The sequence below is a fragment of the Astatotilapia calliptera genome, chromosome 6, assembly GCF_964374335.1.
Source record: "Astatotilapia calliptera chromosome 6, fAstCal68.1, whole genome shotgun sequence".
NCBI lineage: Eukaryota > Metazoa > Chordata > Actinopteri > Cichliformes > Cichlidae > Astatotilapia > Astatotilapia calliptera.
In genome coordinates, this window is record NC_137427.1 from 43,577,128 (window position 1) to 43,600,586 (window position 23,459).

The window sequence follows — 23,459 nt, forward strand, 5'->3', positions numbered from 1 at the left end:
ACCTTTGTGCATTCCGGAACTCTGAACATTCCGGAATTCCGAACATTCCGGAACCTTGGTGCATTCCGGAACTCTGAACATTCCGGAATTCCGAACATTCCGGAACCTTGGTGCATTCCGGAACTCTGAACATTCCGGAATTCCGAACATTCCGGAACCTTGGTGCATTCCGGAACTCTGAATTCCGGAACCTTGGTGCATTCCGGAACTCTGAACATTCCGGAACTCTGAACATTCCGGAACTCTGAACATTACGGAATTCCGAACAGTCCGGAACCTTGGTGCATTCCGGAACTCTAAACATTCCGGAATTCCGAACATTCCGGAACCTTTGTGCATTCCGGAACCTTGGTGCATTCCGGAACTCTGAACATTCCGGAATTCCGAACATTCCGGAACCTTGGTACATTCCGGAATTCCGAACATTCCGGAACCTTGGTGCATTCCGGAACTCTGAACATTCCGGAATTCTGAACATTCCGGAACCTTTGTGCATTCCGGAACTCTGAACATTCCGGAACCTTGGTACATTCCGGAACTCTGAACATTCCGGAATTCCGAACATTCCGGAACCTTTGTGCATTCCGGAACTCTGAACATTCCAGAACCTTGGTGCATTCCGGAACCTTGGTGGATTCCGGAACTCTGAACATTCCGGAACTCTGAACATTCCGGAACCTTGGTACATTCCGGAATTCTGAACATTCCGGAACCTTGGTGCATTCCGGAACTCTTAACTTTCCGGAACCTTGGTGCATTCCGGAACTCTTAACATTCCGGAACCTTGGTGGATTCCGGAACTCTGAACATACCGGAATTCCGAACATTCCGGAACCTTTGTGCATTCCGGAACTCTGAACATTCCGGAATTCCGAACATTCCGGAACCTTGGTGCATTCCGGAACTCTGAACATTCCGGAATTCCGAACATTCCGGAACCTTGGTGCATTCCGGAATTCTGAACCTTCCGGAACCTTGGTGCATTCCGGGACCTTGGTGCATTCCGGAACTCTGAACATTCCGGAACTCTGAACATTCCGGAATTCCGAACATTCCGGAACCTTGGTGCATTCCGGAACTCTGAATTCCGGAACCTTGGTGCATTCCGGAACTCTGAACATTCCGGAACTCTGAACATTCCGGAACTCTGAACATTCCGGAATTCCGAACAGTCCGGAACCTTGGTGCATTCCGGAACTCTGAACATTCCGGAATTCCGAACATTCCGGAACCTTTGTGCATTCCGGAATTCTGAACATTCCGGAACCTTGGTGCATTCCGGAACTCTGAACATTCCGGAACCTTGGTACATTCCGGAATTCCGAACATTCCGGAACCTTGGTGCATTCCGGAACTCTGAACATTCCGGAATTCCGAACATTCCGGAACCTTTGTGCATTCCGGAACCTTGGTGCATTCCGGAACTCTGAACATTCCGGAATTCCGAACATTCCGGAACCTTGGTGCATTCTGGAACCTTGGTGCATTCCGGAACTCTGAACATTCCGGAATTCCGAACATTCCGGAACCTTGGTATATTCTGGAACTCTGAACATTCCGGAATTCCGAACATTCCGGAACCTTGGTGCATTCCGGAATTCTGAACATTCCGGAACCTTGTTGCATTCCGGAACCTTGGTGCATTCCGGAACTCTTAACATTCCGGAATTCCGAACATTCCGGAACCTTGGTGCATTCCGGAACTCTGAACATTCCAGAACTCTTAACATTCCGGAACCTTGGTGCATTCCGGAACTCTGAACATTCCGGAATTCCGAACATTCCGGAACCTTGGTGCATTCTGGAACCTTGGTGCATTCCGGAACTCTGAACATTCCGGAATTCCGAACATTCCGGAACCTTGGTGCATTCCGGAATTCTGAACATTCCGGAACCTTGGTGCACTCCGGAACTCTTAACATTCCGGAATTCCGAACATTCCGGAACCTTGGTGCATTCCGGAACCTTGGTGCATTCCGGAACTCTGAACATTCCGGAATTCCGAACATTCCGGAACCTTTGTGCATTCCGGTACTCTGAACATTCCGGAACCTTGGTACATTCCGGAACTCTGAACATTCCGGAATTCCGAACATTCCGGAACCTTGGTGCATTCCGGAACCTTGGTGCATTCCGGAACTCTGAACATTCCGGAACTCTAAACGTTCCGGAACCTTGGTACATTCCAGAATTCTGAACATTCCGGAACCTTGGTGCATTCCGGAACTCTTAACATTCCGGAACCTTGGTGCATTCCGGAACTCTTAACATTCCGGAATTCCAAACATTCCGGAATTCCGAACATTCCGGAACCTTGGTGCATTGCGGAACTCTGAACATTCCAGAACTCTTAACATTCCGGAACCTTGGTGCATTCCGGAACTCTGAACATTCCGGAATTCCGAACATTCCGGAACCTTGGTGCATTCCGGAACCTTGGTGCATTCCGGAACTCTGAACATTCCGGAATTCCGAACATTCCGGAACCTTGGTGCATTCCGGAACTCTGAACATTCCGGAATTCCGAACATTCCGGAACCTTGGTGCATTCTGGAACCTTGGTGCATTCCGGAACTCTGAACATTCCGGAATTCCGAACATTCCGGAACCTTGGTGCATTCCGGAATTCTGAACATTCCGGAACCTTGGTGAACTCCGGAACTCTTAACATTCCGGAATTCCGAACATTCCGGAACCTTGGTGCATTCCGGAACCTTGGTACATTCCGGAACTCTGAACATTCCGGAATTCCGAACATTCCGGAACCTTGGTGCATTCCGGAACCTTGGTGCATTCCGGAACTCTGAACATTCCGGAACTCTAAACATTCCGGAACCTTGGTACATTCCAGAATTCTGAACATTCCGGAACCTTGGTGCATTCCGGAACTCTTAACATTCCGGAACCTTGGTGCATTCCGGAACTCTTAACATTCCGGAACCTTGGTGCATTCCGGAACTCTGAACATTCCGGAATTCCGAACATTCCGGAACCTTGGTGCATTCCGGAACTCTGAACATTCCAGAATTCCGAACATTCCGGAACCTTTGTGCATTCCGGAACTCTGAACATTCCGGAACCTTGGTGCACTCCGGAACTCTTAACATTCCGGAATTCCGAACATTCCGGAACCTTGGTGCATTCCGGAACCTTGGTGCATTCCGGAACTCTGAACATTCCGGAATTCCGAACATTCCGGAACCTTTGTGCATTCCGGAACTCTGAACATTCCGGAACCTTGGTACATTCCGGAACTCTGAACATTCCGGAATTCCGAACATTCCGGAACCTTGGTGCATTCCGGAACCTTGGTGCATTCCGGAACTCTGAACATTCCGGAATTCCGAACATTCCGGAACCTTGGTGCATTCCGGAACCTTGGTGCATTCCGGAACTCTGAACATTCCGGAACCTTGGTGCATTCCGGAATTCCGAACATTCCGGAACCTTGGTGCATTCCGGAACTCTGAATTCCGGAACCTTGGTGCATTCCGGAACTCTTAACATTCCGGAAACTTGGTGCATTCCGGAATTCTGAACATTCCGGAACCTTGGTACATTCCGGAATTCCGAACATTCCGGAACCTTGGTGCATTCCGGAACTCTGAACATTCCGGAATTCCGAACATTCCGGAACCTTTGTGCATTCCGGAACTCTGAACATTCCGGAACCTTGGTGCATTCCGGAACTCTGAACATTCCGGAATTCCGAACATTCCGGAACCTTGGTGCATTCCGGAATTCTGAACATTCCGGAACCTTGGTGCATTCCGGAACTCTGAACATTCCGGAACCTTGGTGCATTCCGGAACTCTGAACATTCCGGAATTCCGAACATTCCGGAACCTTGGTGCATTCCGGAACTCTGAACATTCCGGAATTCCGAACATTCCGGAACCTTGGTGCATTCCGGAACTCTGAATTCCGGAACCTTGGTGCATTCCGGAACTCTGAACATTCCGGAACTCTGAACATTCCGGAACTCTGAACATTACGGAATTCCGAACAGTCCGGAACCTTGGTGCATTCCGGAACTCTAAACATTCCGGAATTCCGAACATTCCGGAACCTTTGTGCATTCCGGAACCTTGGTGCATTCCGGAACTCTGAACATTCCGGAATTCCGAACATTCCGGAACCTTGGTACATTCCGGAATTCCGAACATTCCGGAACCTTGGTGCATTCCGGAACTCTGAACATTCCGGAATTCTGAACATTCCGGAACCTTTGTGCATTCCGGAACTCTGAACATTCCGGAACCTTGGTACATTCCGGAACTCTGAACATTCCGGAATTCCGAACATTCCGGAACCTTTGTGCATTCCGGAACTCTGAACATTCCAGAACCTTGGTGCATTCCGGAACCTTGGTGGATTCCGGAACTCTGAACATTCCGGAACTCTGAACATTCCGGAACCTTGGTACATTCCGGAATTCTGAACATTCCGGAACCTTGGTGCATTCCGGAACTCTTAACTTTCCGGAACCTTGGTGCATTCCGGAACTCTTAACATTCCGGAACCTTGGTGGATTCCGGAACTCTGAACATACCGGAATTCCGAACATTCCGGAACCTTTGTGCATTCCGGAACTCTGAACATTCCGGAATTCCGAACATTCCGGAACCTTGGTGCATTCCGGAACTCTGAACATTCCGGAATTCCGAACATTCCGGAACCTTGGTGCATTCCGGAATTCTGAACCTTCCGGAACCTTGGTGCATTCCGGGACCTTGGTGCATTCCGGAACTCTGAACATTCCGGAACTCTGAACATTCCGGAATTCCGAACATTCCGGAACCTTGGTGCATTCCGGAACTCTGAATTCCGGAACCTTGGTGCATTCCGGAACTCTGAACATTCCGGAACTCTGAACATTCCGGAACTCTGAACATTCCGGAATTCCGAACAGTCCGGAACCTTGGTGCATTCCGGAACTCTGAACATTCCGGAATTCCGAACATTCCGGAACCTTTGTGCATTCCGGAATTCTGAACATTCCGGAACCTTGGTGCATTCCGGAACTCTGAACATTCCGGAACCTTGGTACATTCCGGAATTCCGAACATTCCGGAACCTTGGTGCATTCCGGAACTCTGAACATTCCGGAATTCCGAACATTCCGGAACCTTTGTGCATTCCGGAACCTTGGTGCATTCCGGAACTCTGAACATTCCGGAATTCCGAACATTCCGGAACCTTGGTGCATTCTGGAACCTTGGTGCATTCCGGAACTCTGAACATTCCGGAATTCCGAACATTCCGGAACCTTGGTATATTCTGGAACTCTGAACATTCCGGAATTCCGAACATTCCGGAACCTTGGTGCATTCCGGAATTCTGAACATTCCGGAACCTTGTTGCATTCCGGAACCTTGGTGCATTCCGGAACTCTTAACATTCCGGAATTCCGAACATTCCGGAACCTTGGTGCATTCCGGAACTCTGAACATTCCAGAACTCTTAACATTCCGGAACCTTGGTGCATTCCGGAACTCTGAACATTCCGGAATTCCGAACATTCCGGAACCTTGGTGCATTCTGGAACCTTGGTGCATTCCGGAACTCTGAACATTCCGGAATTCCGAACATTCCGGAACCTTGGTGCATTCCGGAATTCTGAACATTCCGGAACCTTGGTGCACTCCGGAACTCTTAACATTCCGGAATTCCGAACATTCCGGAACCTTGGTGCATTCCGGAACCTTGGTGCATTCCGGAACTCTGAACATTCCGGAATTCCGAACATTCCGGAACCTTTGTGCATTCCGGTACTCTGAACATTCCGGAACCTTGGTACATTCCGGAACTCTGAACATTCCGGAATTCCGAACATTCCGGAACCTTGGTGCATTCCGGAACCTTGGTGCATTCCGGAACTCTGAACATTCCGGAACTCTAAACGTTCCGGAACCTTGGTACATTCCAGAATTCTGAACATTCCGGAACCTTGGTGCATTCCGGAACTCTTAACATTCCGGAACCTTGGTGCATTCCGGAACTCTTAACATTCCGGAATTCCAAACATTCCGGAATTCCGAACATTCCGGAACCTTGGTGCATTGCGGAACTCTGAACATTCCAGAACTCTTAACATTCCGGAACCTTGGTGCATTCCGGAACTCTGAACATTCCGGAATTCCGAACATTCCGGAACCTTGGTGCATTCCGGAACCTTGGTGCATTCCGGAACTCTGAACATTCCGGAATTCCGAACATTCCGGAACCTTGGTGCATTCCGGAACTCTGAACATTCCGGAATTCCGAACATTCCGGAACCTTGGTGCATTCTGGAACCTTGGTGCATTCCGGAACTCTGAACATTCCGGAATTCCGAACATTCCGGAACCTTGGTGCATTCCGGAATTCTGAACATTCCGGAACCTTGGTGAACTCCGGAACTCTTAACATTCCGGAATTCCGAACATTCCGGAACCTTGGTGCATTCCGGAACCTTGGTACATTCCGGAACTCTGAACATTCCGGAATTCCGAACATTCCGGAACCTTGGTGCATTCCGGAACCTTGGTGCATTCCGGAACTCTGAACATTCCGGAACTCTAAACATTCCGGAACCTTGGTACATTCCAGAATTCTGAACATTCCGGAACCTTGGTGCATTCCGGAACTCTTAACATTCCGGAACCTTGGTGCATTCCGGAACTCTTAACATTCCGGAACCTTGGTGCATTCCGGAACTCTGAACATTCCGGAATTCCGAACATTCCGGAACCTTGGTGCATTCCGGAACTCTGAACATTCCAGAATTCCGAACATTCCGGAACCTTTGTGCATTCCGGAACTCTGAACATTCCGGAACCTTGGTGCACTCCGGAACTCTTAACATTCCGGAATTCCGAACATTCCGGAACCTTGGTGCATTCCGGAACCTTGGTGCATTCCGGAACTCTGAACATTCCGGAATTCCGAACATTCCGGAACCTTTGTGCATTCCGGAACTCTGAACATTCCGGAACCTTGGTACATTCCGGAACTCTGAACATTCCGGAATTCCGAACATTCCGGAACCTTGGTGCATTCCGGAACCTTGGTGCATTCCGGAACTCTGAACATTCCGGAATTCCGAACATTCCGGAACCTTGGTGCATTCCGGAACCTTGGTGCATTCCGGAACTCTGAACATTCCGGAACCTTGGTGCATTCCGGAATTCCGAACATTCCGGAACCTTGGTGCATTCCGGAACTCTGAATTCCGGAACCTTGGTGCATTCCGGAACTCTTAACATTCCGGAAACTTGGTGCATTCCGGAATTCTGAACATTCCGGAACCTTGGTACATTCCGGAATTCCGAACATTCCGGAACCTTGGTGCATTCCGGAACTCTGAACATTCCGGAATTCCGAACATTCCGGAACCTTTGTGCATTCCGGAACTCTGAACATTCCGGAACCTTGGTGCATTCCGGAACTCTGAACATTCCGGAATTCCGAACATTCCGGAACCTTGGTGCATTCCGGAATTCTGAACATTCCGGAACCTTGGTGCATTCCGGAACTCTGAACATTCCGGAACCTTGGTGCATTCCGGAACTCTGAACATTCCGGAATTCCGAACATTCCGGAACCTTGGTGCATTCCGGAATTCTGAACATTCCGGAACCTTGGTGCATTCCGGAACCTTGCTGCATTCCGGAACTCTGAACATTCCGGAATTCCGAACATTCCGGAACCTTGGTGCATTCCGGAACCTTGGTGCATTCCGGAACTCTGAACATTCCGGAATTCCGAACAGTCCGGAACCTTGGTGCATTCCGGAACTCTGAACATTCCGGAATTCCGAACATTCCGGAACCTTTGTGCATTCCGGAACTCTGAACATTCCGGAACCTTGGTACATTCCGGAACTCTGAACATTCCGGAATTCCGAACATTCCGGAACCTTGGTGCATTCCGGAATTCTGAACATTCCGGAACCTTGGTGCATTCCGGAACTCTGAACATTCCGGAATTCCGCACATTCCGGAACCTTGGTGCATTCCGGAACTCTGAACATTCCGGAATTCCGAACATTCCGGAACCTTGGTGCATTCCGGAACTCTGAACATTCCGGAATTCCGAACATTCCGGAACCTTGGTGCATTCCGGAACCTTGGTGCATTCCGGAACTCTGAACATTCCGGAATGAATCATGGCTGCACCAGGTCATTCCCGATGAGAATGCTTCCGTGGAAGGCTTCCACACTGTTCGGGCGGACAGGGACAGCATCGCTAGCGGTAAGCGTAAAGGAGGTGGGCTTGCTGTTTTAGTTAACAACCGGTGGTGTAACCCTGCCAACATAACAATCAAAGAAAGGATTTGTTGCCCGGACACTGAACTGTGTGCTGTTGGACTCAGGCCGTATTATTTACCCAGGGAATTCTCTCACGTCATCTTGGTGGCTGTTTTTGTTCCCCCCTCTGCTAACCCCACAGCTGCATGTGACACTATCCACTCTGCCATAGCTCGGCTACAGACTCAGCACCCGAGTGCCTTTATCGTGATCTCGGGTGACTTCAACCATGTATCACTGGACAATACACTACCAACATTCAAACAATATGTGGACTGTCCCACCAGGGGAGAGAAAACTTTAGACTTACTGTATGCTAACGTCAAGGATGCATACAGCTCCTCCTCCCTCCCCCCACTTGGTAGGTCAGATCATAACCTGATTCACCTCACCCCCCGCTATGTGCCAATTGTGAGGAGGGAACCTGTGACCACCAGGACTGTTAGGAGGTGGTCAGAGGAGGCAATAGCGGAACTACAGGGCTGTTTCGAGGTGACCGACTGGGAAACACTCTGTGAGCCTCACGCCGAGGACATCAATGGGCTTACTGAGTGTATCACAGACTACATAACTTTCTGCACCGACTCCATTGTTCCAGCTCAGACTGTTCATTGTTACCCAAATAACAAGCCGTGGGTGACTAAGGACATCAAAGCCCTCCTCAACAACAAGAAGAGGGCTTTCAGAGGGGGCAACAAAGAGGAGGTGAGGAAGGTCCAGGTGTTACTAAAGGACAAGATCAGAGAGGCTAAGGACAATTACAGGAGGAAGCTGGAGTGGAAACTCCAGCAGAACAGCATGAGAGAGGTGTGGAGGGGCATGAAGACCATCACTGGATTCAGGCCAACCAACAGCAGGGGAGCTGAGGGAGGTGAGAATAGAGCCGACGAGTTGAATCTGTTTTTCAATAGATTCGACACCACAGTGTCTGCTCCCACCCCCACAACCTCACCTGCAGTCAGCCTGGAATCCAGAGCCACACCACTGTGCCAGCCTCTCTCTTCACATGTTGCCTCCTGTGAGATTCCTGACACCCCTCCCCCACCCATCACCTTCACTCAATACCAGGTTGAGATGCAAATGAGGAGACTTCACTCAGGCAAGTCTGCTGGACCAGACGGAGTGAGTCCCCTTGTCCTCAAGGCCTGTGCCCCCCAGCTGTGTGGAGTCTTTCATAAACTGTTTATGCTGAGTCTGAGTCTGCAGAGGGTCCCGGTGATGTGGAAGACATCATGCCTCGTCCCTGTACCAAAGACGCCTCGTCCCAGTGGCCCCCAGGATTACAGGCCCGTGGCACTGACCTCCCACATCATGAAGACCCTGGAAAGGCTCATCCTGGACCAGCTGCGACCCATAGTAAGACCACATCTGGATCCCCTTCAGTTCGCTTATCAGCCTCGTCTCGGAACAGAGGACGCCATCATCTACCTGCTCAATCGTGTCTACACCCATCTGGACCAGCCGGCGAGCACTGTGAGGGTCATGTTTTTTGACTTTTCCAGTGCTTTCAACACCATCAGGCCGACCCTCCTGGGTGATAAGTTAGCAGCGATGCAGGTGGATGCTTCTCTGGTGTCCTGGATTGTTGATTACCTGACAGGACGACCACAATATGTACGTCTCCCACAGTGTGTGTCTGACAAGGTGATCAGCAACACAGGGGCACCACAGGGGACTGTCCTCTCCCCCTTCCTCTTCACCCTCTACACCACAGACTTCAGCCACTGCACAGAGACCTGCCATCTTCAGAAGTTTTCTGATGACTCTGCGGTGGTTGGATGCATCAGCAGGGATGATGAGACAGAGTACCGGGCTGTGGTCGACTCCTTTGTCACGTGGTGTGAGCAGAATCATCTGCAGCTCAACGTGGCAAAGACCAAGGAACTGATCGTGGACTTCAGGAAGACCAGGAAACACTTGACCCCTGTTTCAATCCAGGGGGTCAGTGTTGACATTGTGGAGGACTATAAATACCTTGGAGTACACATTGACAATAAACTGGACTGGGCTAAAAACACCACAGCACTTTACAGGAAGGGCCAGAGTCGTCTCTATTTTTTGAGGCGACTGAGGTCCTTCAACATCTGCCAGAAAATGCTGAGGATTTTCTATGAGTCTGTGGTGGCCAGTGCGATCCTCTATGCTGTTGCATGCTGGGGGAGCAGGCTGAGGGTCGCAGATGCCAACAGACTTAATAAACTGATCCGTAAGGCCAGCAATGTTGTGGGGATGGAGCTGGACTCCCTCAAGGTGGTGTCGGAGAGGCGGATGCTGTCCAAGATAAAGACAATGTTGGATAACACCTCCCACCCACTCCATGACATGTTGGTCAGTCACAGGAGCTCGTTCAGTGAGAGACTGAGATTACCGAAAAGCACCACTGAACGACACAGGAAATCATTCCTGCCTGTGGCCATCTCCCTGTACAACGCATCCACTTAACACACTGTTTGCTGCTACAACTACACATGTTTCTTTTCCAACTATTTATTTATAAGTGACTTATGTATGTATGTATGTATATATATGTATATATTGTACTATTCTTAGTTAGCATATTGTCTGTCTTGTCTTAATGTTGGTCTAAAATGGAGCACTGTAACAAAAAATAATTTCCCCCAGGGATCAATAAAGTATTCTGATTCTGATTCTGATTCTGATTCTGAATTCCGAACATTCCGGAACCTTGGTGCATTCCGGAACTCTGAACATTCCGGAATTCCGAACATTCCGGAACCTTGGTGCATTCTGGAACCTTGGTATATTCTGGAACTCTGAACATTCCGGAATTCCGAACATTCCGGAACCTTGGTGCATTCCGGAATTCTGAACATTCCGGAACCTTGGTGCATTCCGGAACTCTTAACATTCCGGAATTCCGAACATTCCGGAATTCCGAACATTCCGGAACCTTGGTGCATTCCGGAACTCTGAACATTCCAGAACTCTTAACATTCCGGAACCTTGGTGCATTCCGGAACTCTGAACATTCCGGAATTCCGAACATTCCGGAACCTTGGTGCATTCCGGAACCTTGGTGCATTCCGGAACTCTGAACATTCCGGAATTCCGAACATTCCGGAACCTTGGTGCATTCCGGAACTCTGAACATTCCGGAATTCCGAACATTCTGGAACCTTGGTGCATTCCGGAACCTTGGTGCATTCCGGAACTCTGAACATTCAGGAACCTTGGTGCATTCCGGAATTCCGAACATTCCGGAACCTTGGTACATTCCGGAATTCCGAACATTACGGAACCTTGGTGCATTCCGGAACTCTGAACATTCCGGAACTCTGAACATTCCGGAATTCCGAACATTCCGGAACCTTGGTGCATTCCCGAACTCTGAACATTCCGGAATTCCGAACATTCCGGAACCTTGGTGCATTCTGGAACCTTGGTGCATTCCGGAACTCTGAACATTCCGGAATTCCGAACATTCCGGAACCTTGGTGCATTCCGGAATTCTGAACATTCCGGAACCTTGGTGCATTCCGGAACTCTTAACATTCCGGAATTCCGAACATTCCGGAACCTTGGTGCATTCCGGAACTCTGAACATTCCGGAATTCTGAACATTCCGGAACCTTTGTGCATTCCGGAATTCTGAACATTCCGGAACCTTGGTACATTCCGGAACTCTGAACATTCCGGAATTCCGAACATTCCGGAACCTTTGTGCATTCCGGAACTCTGAACATTCCAGAACCTTGGTGCATTCCGGAACCTTGGTGCATTCCGGAACTCTGAACATTCCGGAACCTTGGTACATTCCGGAATTCTGAACATTCCGGAACCTTGGTGCATTCCGGAACTCTTAACTTTCCGGAACCTTGGTGCATTCCGGAACTCTTAACATTCCGGAACCTTGGTGGATTCCGGAACTCTGAACGTTCCGGAACTCTGAACATTCCGGAATTCCGAACATTCCGGAACCTTGGTGCATTCCGGAACTCTGAACATTCCGGAACTCCGAACATTCCGGAACCTTTGTGCATTCCGGAACTCTGAACATTCCGGAATTCCGAACATTCCGGAACCTTGGTGCATTCCGGAATTCTGAACATTCCGGAACCTTGGTGCATTCCGGAACCTTGGTGCATTCCGGAACTCTGAACATTCCGGAACTCTGAACATTCCGGAATTCCGAACATTCCGGAACCTTGGTGCATTCCGGAACTCTGAATTCCGGAACCTTGGTGCATTCCGGAACTCTGAACATTCCGGAACTCTGAACATTCCGGAACCTTTGTGCATTCCGGAACTCTGAACATTCCGGAACCTTGGTGCATTCCGGAACTCTGAACATTCCGGAACCTTGGTACATTCCGGAATTCCGAACATTACGGAACCTTGGTGCATTCCGGAACTCTGAACATTCCGGAACTCTGAACATTCCGGAACCTTGGTGCATTCCGGAACCTTGGTGCATTCCGGAAGTCTGAACATTCCGGTACTCTGAACATTCCGGAATTCCGAACATTCCGGAACCTTGGTGCATTCCGGAACTCTGAACATTCCAGAACTCTGAACATTCCGGAACCTTGGTGCATTCCTGAACTCTGAACATTCCGGAATTCCGAACATTCCGGAACCTTGGTGCATTCCGGAACTCTGAATTCCGGAACCTTGGTGCATTCCGGAACCTTGGTGCATTCCGGAACTCTGAACATTCCGGAACCTTGGTGCATTCCGGAACTCTGAACATTCCGGAACCTTGGTGCATTCCGGAGCTCTGAACATTCCGGAACCTTGGTAATTTCCGGAACTCTGAACATTCCGGAATTCCGAACATTCCGGAACCTTGGTGCATTCCGGAACTCTGAATTCCGGAACCTTGGTGCATTCCGGAACTCTGAACATTCCGGAATTCCGAACATTCCGGAACCTTGGTGCATTCCGGAACCTTGGTGCATTCCGGAACTCTGAACATTCCGGAATTCCGAACATTCCGGAACCTTTGTGCATTCCGGAACCTTGGTGCATTCCGGAACTCTGAACATTCCGGAATTCCGAACATTCCGGAACCTTGGTGCATTCCGGAATTCTGAACATTCCGGAACCTTGGTGCATTCCGGGACCTTGGTGCATTCCGGAATTCCGAACATTCCGGAACCTTGGTGTATTCCGGAACTCTGAACATTCCGGAATTCCGAACATTCCGGAACCTTTGTGCATTCCGGAACTCTGAACATTCCGGAATTCCGAACATTCCGGAACCTTGGTGCATTCCGGAATTCTGAACATTCCGGAACCTTGGTGCATTCCGGAACCTTGGTGCATTCCGGAACTCTGAACATTCCGGAACTCTGAACATTCCGGAATTCCGAACATTCCGGAACCTTGGTGCATTCCGGAACTCTGAATTCCGGAACCTTGGTGCATTCCGGAACTCTGAACATTCCGGAACTCTGAACATTCCGGAACCTTTGTGCATTCCGGAACTCTGAACATTCCGGAACCTTGGTACATTCCGGAACTCTGAACATTCCGGAATTCCGAACATTCCGGAACCTTTGTGCATTCCGGAACTATAGTGCATTCCGGAACTCTGAACATTCCGGAATTCCGAACATTCCAGAACCTTGGTGCATTCCGGAATTCCGAACATTCCGGAACCTTGGTGCATTCCGGAACCTTGGTGCATTCCGGAACTCTGAACATTCCGGAACTCTGAACATTCCGGAATTCCGAACATTCCGGAACCTTGGTGCATTCCGGAACTCTGAACATTCCAGAACTCTGAACATTCCGGAACCTTGGTGCATTCCGGAACTCTGAACATTCCGGAATTCCGAACATTCCGGAACCTTGGTGCACTCCGGAACTCTGAATTCCGGAACCTTGGTGCATTCCGGAACCTTGGTGCATTCCGGAACTCTGAACATTCCGGAACCTTGGTGCATTCCGGAACTCTGAACATTCCGGAACCTTGGTGCATTCCGGAGCTCTGAACATTCCGGAACCTTGGTGATTTCCGGAACTCTGAACATTCCGGAATTCCGAACATTCCGGAACCTTGGTGCATTCCGGAACTCTGAATTCCGGAACCTTGGTGCATTCCGGAACTCTGAACATTCCGGAATTCCGAACATTCCGGAACCTTGGTGCATTCCGGAACCTTGGTGCATTCCGGAACTCTGAACATTCCGGAATTCCGAACATTCCGGAACCTTTGTGCATTCCGGAACCTTGGTGCATTCCGGAACTCTGAACATTCCGGAATTCCGAACATTCCGGAACCTTGGTGCATTCCGGAATTCTGAACATTCCGGAACCTTGGTGCATTCCGGGACCTTGGTGCATTCCGGAACTCTGAACATTCCGGAACTCTGAACATTACGGAATTCCGAACATTCCGGAACCTTTGTGCATTCCGGAACTCTGAATTCCGGAACCTTGGTGCATTCCGGAACTCTGAACATTCCGGAACCTTGGTACATTCCGGAATTCCGAACATTACGGAACCTTGGTGCATTCCGGAACTCTGAACATTCCGGAACTCTGAACATTCCGGAATTCCGAACATTCCGGAACCTTGGTGCATTCCGGAACTCTGAACATTCCGGAATTCCGAACATTCCGGAACCTTGGTCCATTCCGGAACCTTGGTGCATTCCGGAACTCTGAACATTCCGGAACCTTGGTGCATTCCGGAACTCTGAACATTCCGGAACCTTGGTACATTCCGGAATTCCGAACATTCCGGAACCTTGGTGCATTCCGGAACTCTGAACATTCCGGAACTCTGAACATTCCGGAATTCTGAACATTCCGGAACCTTGGTGCATTCCGGAACTCTGAACATTCCGGAATTCCGAACATTCCGGAACCTTGGTACATTCCGGAACTCTGAATTCCGGAACCTTGGTGCATTCCGGAACTCTGAACATTCCGGAACCTTGGTGAATTCCGGAACTCTGAACATTCCGGAACCTTGGTACATTCCGGAACTCTGAACATTCCGGAATTCCGAACATTCCGGAACCTTGGTGCATTCCGGAACTATGGTGCATTCCGGAACTCTGAACATTCCGGAATTCCGAACATTCCGGAACCTTGGTGCATTCCAAAATTCCGAACATTCCGGAACCTTGGTGCATTCCGGAACTCTGAACATTCCAGAACTCTGAACATTCCGGAACCTTGGTGCATTCCGGAACTCTGAACATTCCGGAATTCCGAACATTCCGGAACCTTGGTGCATTCCGGAACTCTGAACATTCCGGAATTCCGAACATTCCGGAACCTTGGTGCATTCCGGAACTCTGAATTCCGGAACCTTGGTGCATTCCGGAACCTTGGTGCATTCCGGAACTCTGAACATTCCGGAACCTTGGTGCATTCCGGAACTCTGAACATTCCGGAACCTTGGTGATTTCCGGAACTCTGAACATTCCGGAATTCCGAACATTCCGGAACCTTGGTGCATTCCGGAACTCTGAATTCCGGAACCTTGGTGCATTCCGGAACTCTGAACATTCCGGAATTCCGAACATTCCGGAACCTTGGTGCATTCCGGAACCTTGGTGCATTCCGGAACTCTGAACATTCCGGAACTCTGAACATTCCGGAATTCCGAACATTCCGGAACCTTGGTGCATTTCGGAACCTTGGTGTATTCCGGAACTCTGAACATTCCGGAATTCCGAACATTCCGGAACCTTGGTGCATTCCGGAACTCTGAACATTCCGGAATTCCGAACATTCCGGAACCTTTGTGCATTTCGGAACCTTGGTGTATTCCGGAACTCTGAACATTCCGGAATTCCGAACATTCCGGAACCTTGGTGTATTCCGGAACTCTGAACATTCCGGAATTCCGAACATTCCGGAACCTTGGTGCATTCCGGAACTCTGAACATTCCGGAATTCCGAACATTCCGGAATTCCGAACATTCCGGAACCTTGGTGCATTCCGGAACTCTGAACATTCCGGAATTCCGAACATTCCGGAACCTTGGTGCATTCTGGAACCTTGGTGCATTCCGGAACTCTGAACATTCCGGAATTCCGAACATTCCGGAACCTTGGTGCATTCCGGAATTCTGAACATTCCGGAACCTTGGTGCATTCCGGAATTCTGAACATTCCGGAACCTTGGTGCATTCCGGAACTCTTAACATTCCGGAATTCCGAACATTCCGGAACCTTGGTGCATTCCGGAATTCTGAACATTCCGGAACCTTGGTGCACTCCGGAACTCTTAACATTCCGGAATTCCGAACATTCCGGAACCTTGGTGCATTCCGGAACCTTGGTGCATTCCGGAAGTCTGAACATTCCGTAATTCCGAACATTCCGGAACCTTTGTGCATTCCGGAACTCTGAACATTCCGGAACCTTGGTACATTCCGGAACTCTGAACATTCCGGAATTCCGAACATTCCGGGACCTTGGTGCATTCCGGAACCTTGGTACATTCCAGAATTCTGAACATTCCGGAACCTTGGTGCATTCCGGAACTCTTAACATTCCGGAAACTTGGTGCATTCCGGAACTCTTAACATTCCGGAACCTTGGTGCATTCCGGAACTCTGAACGTTCCGGAACTCTGAACATTCCGGAATTCCGAACATTCCGGAACCTTGGTGCATTCCGGAACTCTGAACATTCCGGAATTCCGAACATTCCGGAACCTTTGTGCATTCCGGAACTCTGAACATTCCGGAACCTTGGTGCACTCCGGAACTCTTAACATTCCGGAATTCCGAACATTCCGGAACCTTGGTGCATTCCGGAACCTTGGTGCATTCCGGAACTCTGAACATTCCGGAACCTTGGTGCATTCCGCAACTCTGAACATTCCGGAATTCCGAACATTCCGGAACCTGTGTGCATTCCGGAACCTTGGTGCATTCCGGAACTCTGAACATTCCGGAATTCCGAATATTCCGGAACCTTGGTGCATTCTGGAACCTTGGTGCATTCCGGAACTCTGAACATTCCGGAATTCCGAACATTCCGGAACCTTGGTATATTCTGGAACTCTGAACATTCCGGAATTCCGAACATTCCGGAACCTTGGTGCATTCCGGAATTCTGAACATTCCGGAACCTTGGTGCATTCCGGAACCTTGGTGCATTCCGGAACTCTTAACATTCCGGAATTCCGAACATTCCGGAACCTTGGTGCATTCCGGAACTCTGAACATTCCAGAACTCTTAACATTCCGGAACCTTGGTGCATTCCGGAACTCTGAACATTCCGGAATTCCGAACATTCCGGAACCTTGGTGCATTCTGGAACCTTGGTGCATTCCGGAACTCTGAACATTCCGGAATTCCGAACATTCCGGAACCTTGGTGCATTCCGGAATTCTGAACATTCCGGAACCTTGGTGCACTCCGGAACTCTTAACATTCCGGAATTCCGAACATTCCGGAACCTTGGTGCATTCCGGAACCTTGGTGCATTCCGGAACTCTGAACATTCCGGAATTCCGAACATTCCGGAACCTTTGTGCATTCCGGTACTCTGAACATTCCGGAACCTTGGTACATTCCGGAACTCTGAACATTCCGGAATTCCGAACATTCCGGAACCTTGGTGCATTCCGGAACCTTGGTGCATTCCGGAACTCTGAACATTCCGGAACCTTGGTGCACTCCGGAACTCTTAACATTCCGGAATTCTGAACATTCCGGAACCTTGGTGCATTCCGGAACTCTGAACATTCCGGAATTCCGAACATTCCGGAACCTTTGTGCATTCCAGAACTCTGAACATTCCGGAACCTTGGTACATTCCGGAACTCTGAACATTCCGGAATTCCGAACATTCCGGAACCTTGGTGCATTCCGGAACCTTGGTGCATTCCGGAACTCTGAACATTCCGGAACTCTAAACATTCCGGAACCTTGGTACATTCCAGAATTCTGAACATTCCGGAACCTTGGTGCATTCCGGAACTCTTAACATTCCGGAACCTTGGTGCATTCCGGAACTCTTAACATTCCGGAACCTTTGTGCATTCCAGAACTCTGAACATTCCGGAACCTTGGTACATTCCGGAACTCTGAACATTCCGGAATTCCGAACATTCCGGAACCTTGGTGCATTCCGGAACCTTGGTGCATTCCGGAACTCTGAACATTCCGGAACTCTAAACATTCCGGAACCTTGGTACATTCCAGAATTCTGAACATTCCGGAACCTTGGTGCATTCCGGAACTCTTAACATTCCGGAACCTTGGTGCATTCCGGAACTCTTAACATTCCGGAACCTTGGTGCATTCCGGAACTCTGAACATTCCGGAATTCCGAACATTCCGGAACCTTGGTGCATTCCGGAACTCTGAACATTCCGGAATTCCGAACATTCCGGAACCTTTGTGCATTCCGGAAATCTGAACATTCCGGAACCTTGGTACATTCCGGAACTCTGAACATTCCGGAATTCCGAACATTCCGGAACCTTGGTGCATTCCGGAACCTTGGTGCATTCCGGAACTCTGAACATTCCGGAATTCCGAACATTCCGGAACCTTGGTGCATTCCGGAACCTTGGTGCATTCCGGAACTCTGAACATTCCGGAACCTTGGTGCATTCCGGAATTCCGAACATTCCGGAACCTTGGTGCATTCCGGAACTCTGAATTCCGGAACCTTGGTGCATTCCGGAACTCTTAACATTCCGGAAACTTGGTGCATTCCGGAATTCTGAACATTCCGGAACCTTGGTACATTCCGGAATTCCGAACATTCCGGAACCTTGGTGCATTCCGGAACTCTGAACATTCCGGAATTCCGAACATTCCGGAACCTTTGTGCATTCCGGAACTCTGAACATTCCGGAACCTTGGTGCATTCCGGAACTCTGAACATTCCGGAACCTTGGTGCATTCCGGAACTCTGAACATTCCGGAATTCCGAACATTCCGGAACCTTGGTGCATTCCGGAATTCTGAACATTCCGGAACCTTGGTGCATTCCGGAACTCTGAACATTCCGGAACCTTGGTGCATTCCGGAACTCTGAACATTCCGGAATTCCGAACATTCCGGAACCTTGGTGCATTCCGGAATTCTGAACATTCCGGAACCTTGGTGCATTCCGGAACCTTGGTGCATTCCGGAACTCTGAACATTCCGGAATTCCGAACATTCCGGAACCTTGGTGCATTCCGGAACCTTGGTGCATTCCGGAACTCTGAACATTCCGGAATTCCGAACATTCCGGAACCTTGGTGCATTCCGGAACTCTGAACATTCCGGAATTCCGAACATTCCGGAACCTTTGTGCATTCCGGAACTCTGAACATTCCGGAACCTTGGTACATTCCGGAACTCTGAACATTCCGGAATTCCGAACATTCCGGAACCTTGGTGCATTCCGGAATTCTGAACATTCCGGAACCTTGGTGCATTCCGGAACTCTGAACATTCCGGAATTCCGAACATTCCGGAACCTTGGTGCATTCCGGAACCTTGGTGCATTCCGGAACTCTGAACATTCCGGAATTCCGAACATTCCGGAACCTTGGTGCATTCCGGAACTCTGAACATTCCGGAATTCCGAACATTCCGGAACCTTGGTGCATTCTGGAACCTTGGTGCATTCCGGAACTCTGAACATTCCGGAATTCCGAACATTCCGGAACCTTGGTGCATTCCGGAATTCTGAACATTCCGGAACCTTGGTGGATTCCGGAACTCTTAACATTCCGGAATTCCGAACATTCCGGAACCTTGGTGCATTCCGGAACTCAGAACATTCCGGAATTCTGAACATTCCGGAACCTTTGTGCATTCCGGAACTCTGAACATTCCGGAACCTTGGTACATTCCGGAACTCTGAACATTCCGGAATTCCGAACATTCCGGAACCTTTGTGCATTCCGGAACTCTGAACATTCCAGAACCTTGGTGCATTCCGGAACCTTGGTGCATTCCGGAACTCTGAACATTCCGGAACCTTTGTGCATTCCGGAACCTTGGTGCATTCCGGAACTCTGAACATTCCGGAATTCCGAACATTCCGGAACCTTGGTGCATTCTGGAACCTTGGTGCATTCCGGAACTCTGAACATTCCGGAATTCCGAACATTCCGGAACCTTGGTGCATTCCGGAACTCTGAACATTCCGGAATTCCGAACATTCCGGAACCTTGGTGCATTCTGGAACCTTGGTATATTCTGGAACTCTTAACATTCCGGAATTCCGAACATTCCGGAATTCCGAACATTCCGGAACCTTGGTGCATTCCGGAACTCTGAACATTCCAGAACTCTTAACATTCCGGAACCTTGGTGCATTCCGGAATTCTGAACATTCCGGAACCTTGGTGCATTCCGGAACTCTTAACATTCCGGAATTCCGAACATTCCGGAATTCCGAACATTCCGGAACCTTGGTGCATTCCGGAACTCTGAACATTCCAGAACTCTTAACATTCCGGAACCTTGGTGCATTCCGGAACTCTGAACATTCCGGAATTCCGAACATTCCGGAACCTTTGTGCATTCCGGAACTCTGAACATTCCGTAACCTTGGTACATTCCGGAACTCTGAACATTCCGGAACCTTGGTGCATTCCGGAACTCTGAACATTCCGGAATTCCGAACATTCCGAAACCTTTGTGCGTTCCGGAACTCTGAACATTCCAGAACCTTGGTGCATTCCGGAACTCTTAACATTCCGGAATTCCGAACATTCCGGAACCTTGGTGCATTCCGGAACTCTGAACATTCCGGAATTCTGAACATTCCGGAACCTTTGTGCATTCCGGAACTCTGAACATTCCGGAACCTTGGTACATTCCGGAACTCTGAACATTCCGGAATTCCGAACATTCCGGAACCTTTGTGCATTCCGGAACTCTGAACATTCCAGAACCTTGGTGCATTCCGGAACTCTGAACATTCCGGAACTCTGAACATTCCGGAACCTTGGTACATTCCGGAATTCTGAACATTCCGGAACCTTGGTGCATTCCGGAACTCTTAACTTTCCGGAACCTTGGTGCATTCCGGAACTCTGAATTCCGGAACCTTGGTGCATTCCGGAACTCTGAACATTCCGGAACTCTGAACATTCCGGAACTCTGAACATTCCGGAATTCCGAACAGTCCGGAACCTTGGTGAATTCCGGAACTCTAAACATTCCGGAATTCCGAACATTCCGGAACCTTTGTGCATTCCGGAACTCTGAACATTCCGGAACCTTGGTACATTCCGGAACTCTGAACATTCCGGAATTCCGAACATTCCGGAACCTTGGTGCATTCCGGTACTCTGAACATTCCGGAATTCCGAACATTCCGGAACCTTTGTGCATTCCGGAACCTTGGTGCATTCCGGAACTCTGAACATTCCGGAATTCCGAACATTCCGGAACCTTTGTGCATTGCGGAACTCTGAACATTCCGGAACCTTGGTGCATTCCGGAACTCTGAACATTCCGGAATTCCGAACATTCCGGAACCTTTGTGCATTCCGGAACCTTGGTGCATTCCGGAACTCTGAACATTCCGGAATTCCGAACATTCCGGAACCTTGGTGCATTCTGGAACCTTGGTGCATTCCGGAACTCTGAACATTCCGGAATTCCGAACATTCCGGAACCTTGGTATATTCTGGAACTCTGAACATTCCGGAATTCCGAACATTCCGGAACCTTTGGTGCATTCCGGAATTCTGAACATTCCGGAACCTTGGTGCATTCCGGAACCTTGGTGCATTCCGGAACTCTTAACATTCCGGAATTCCGAACATTCCGGAACCTTGGTGCATTCCGGAACTCTGAACATTCCAGAACTCTTAACATTCCGGAACCTTGGTGCATTCCGGAACTCTGAACATTCCGGAATTCCGAACATTCCGGAACCTTGGTGCATTCTGGAACCTTGGTGCATTCCGGAACTCTGAACATTCCGGAATTCCGAACATTCCGGAACCTTGGTGCATTCCGGAATTCTGAACATTCCGGAACCTTGGTGCACTCCGGAACTCTTAACATTCCGGAATTCCGAACATTCCGGAACCTTGGTGCATTCCGGAACCTTGGTGCATTCCGGAACTCTGAACATTCCGGAATTCCGAACATTCCGGAACCTTTGTGCATTCCGGTACTCTGAACATTCCGGAACCTTGGTACATTCCGGAACTCTGAACATTCCGGAATTCCGAACATTCCGGAACCTTGGTGCATTCCGGAACCTTGGTGCATTCCGGAACTCTGAACATTCCGGAACTCTAAACGTTCCGGAACCTTTGTACATTCCAGAATTCTGAAGATTCCGGAACCTTGGTGCATTCCGGAACTCTTAACATTCCGGAACCTTGGTGCATTCCGGAACTCTTAACATTCCGGAATTCCGAACATTCCGGAATTCCGAACATTCCGGAACCTTGGTGCATTGCGGAACTCTGAACATTCCAGAACTCTTAACATTCCGGAACCTTGGTGCATTCCGGAACTCTGAACATTCCGGAATTCCGAACATTCCGGAACCTTGGTGCATTCCGGAACTCTGAACATTCCGGAATTCCGAACATTCCGGAACCTTGGTGCATTCTGGAACCTTGGTGCATTCCGGAACTCTGAACATTCCGGAATTCCGAACATTCCGGAACCTTGGTGCATTCCGGAATTCTGAACATTCCGGAACCTTGGTGCATTCCGGAACTCTGAACATTCCAGAACTCTTAACATTCCGGAACCTTGGTGCATTCCGGAACTCTGAACATTCCGGAATTCCGAACATTCCGGAACCTTGGTGCATTCTGGAACCTTGGTGCATTCCGGAACTCTGAACATTCCGGAATTCCGAACATTCCGGAACCTTGGTGCATTCCGGAATTCTGAACATTCCGGAACCTTGGTGCACTCCGGAACTCTTAACATTCCGGAATTCCGAACATTCCGGAACCTTGGTGCATTCCGGAACCTTGGTGCATTCCGGAACTCTGAACATTCCGGAATTCCGAACATTCCGGAACCTTTGTGCATTCCGGTACTCTGAACATTCCGGAACCTTGGTACATTCCGGAACTCTGAACATTCCGGAATTCCGAACATTCCGGAACCTTGGTGCATTCCGGAACCTTGGTGCATTCCGGAACTCTGAACATTCCGGAACTCTAAACGTTCCGGAACCTTGGTACATTCCAGAATTCTGAAGATTCCGGAACCTTGGTGCATTCCGGAACTCTTAACATT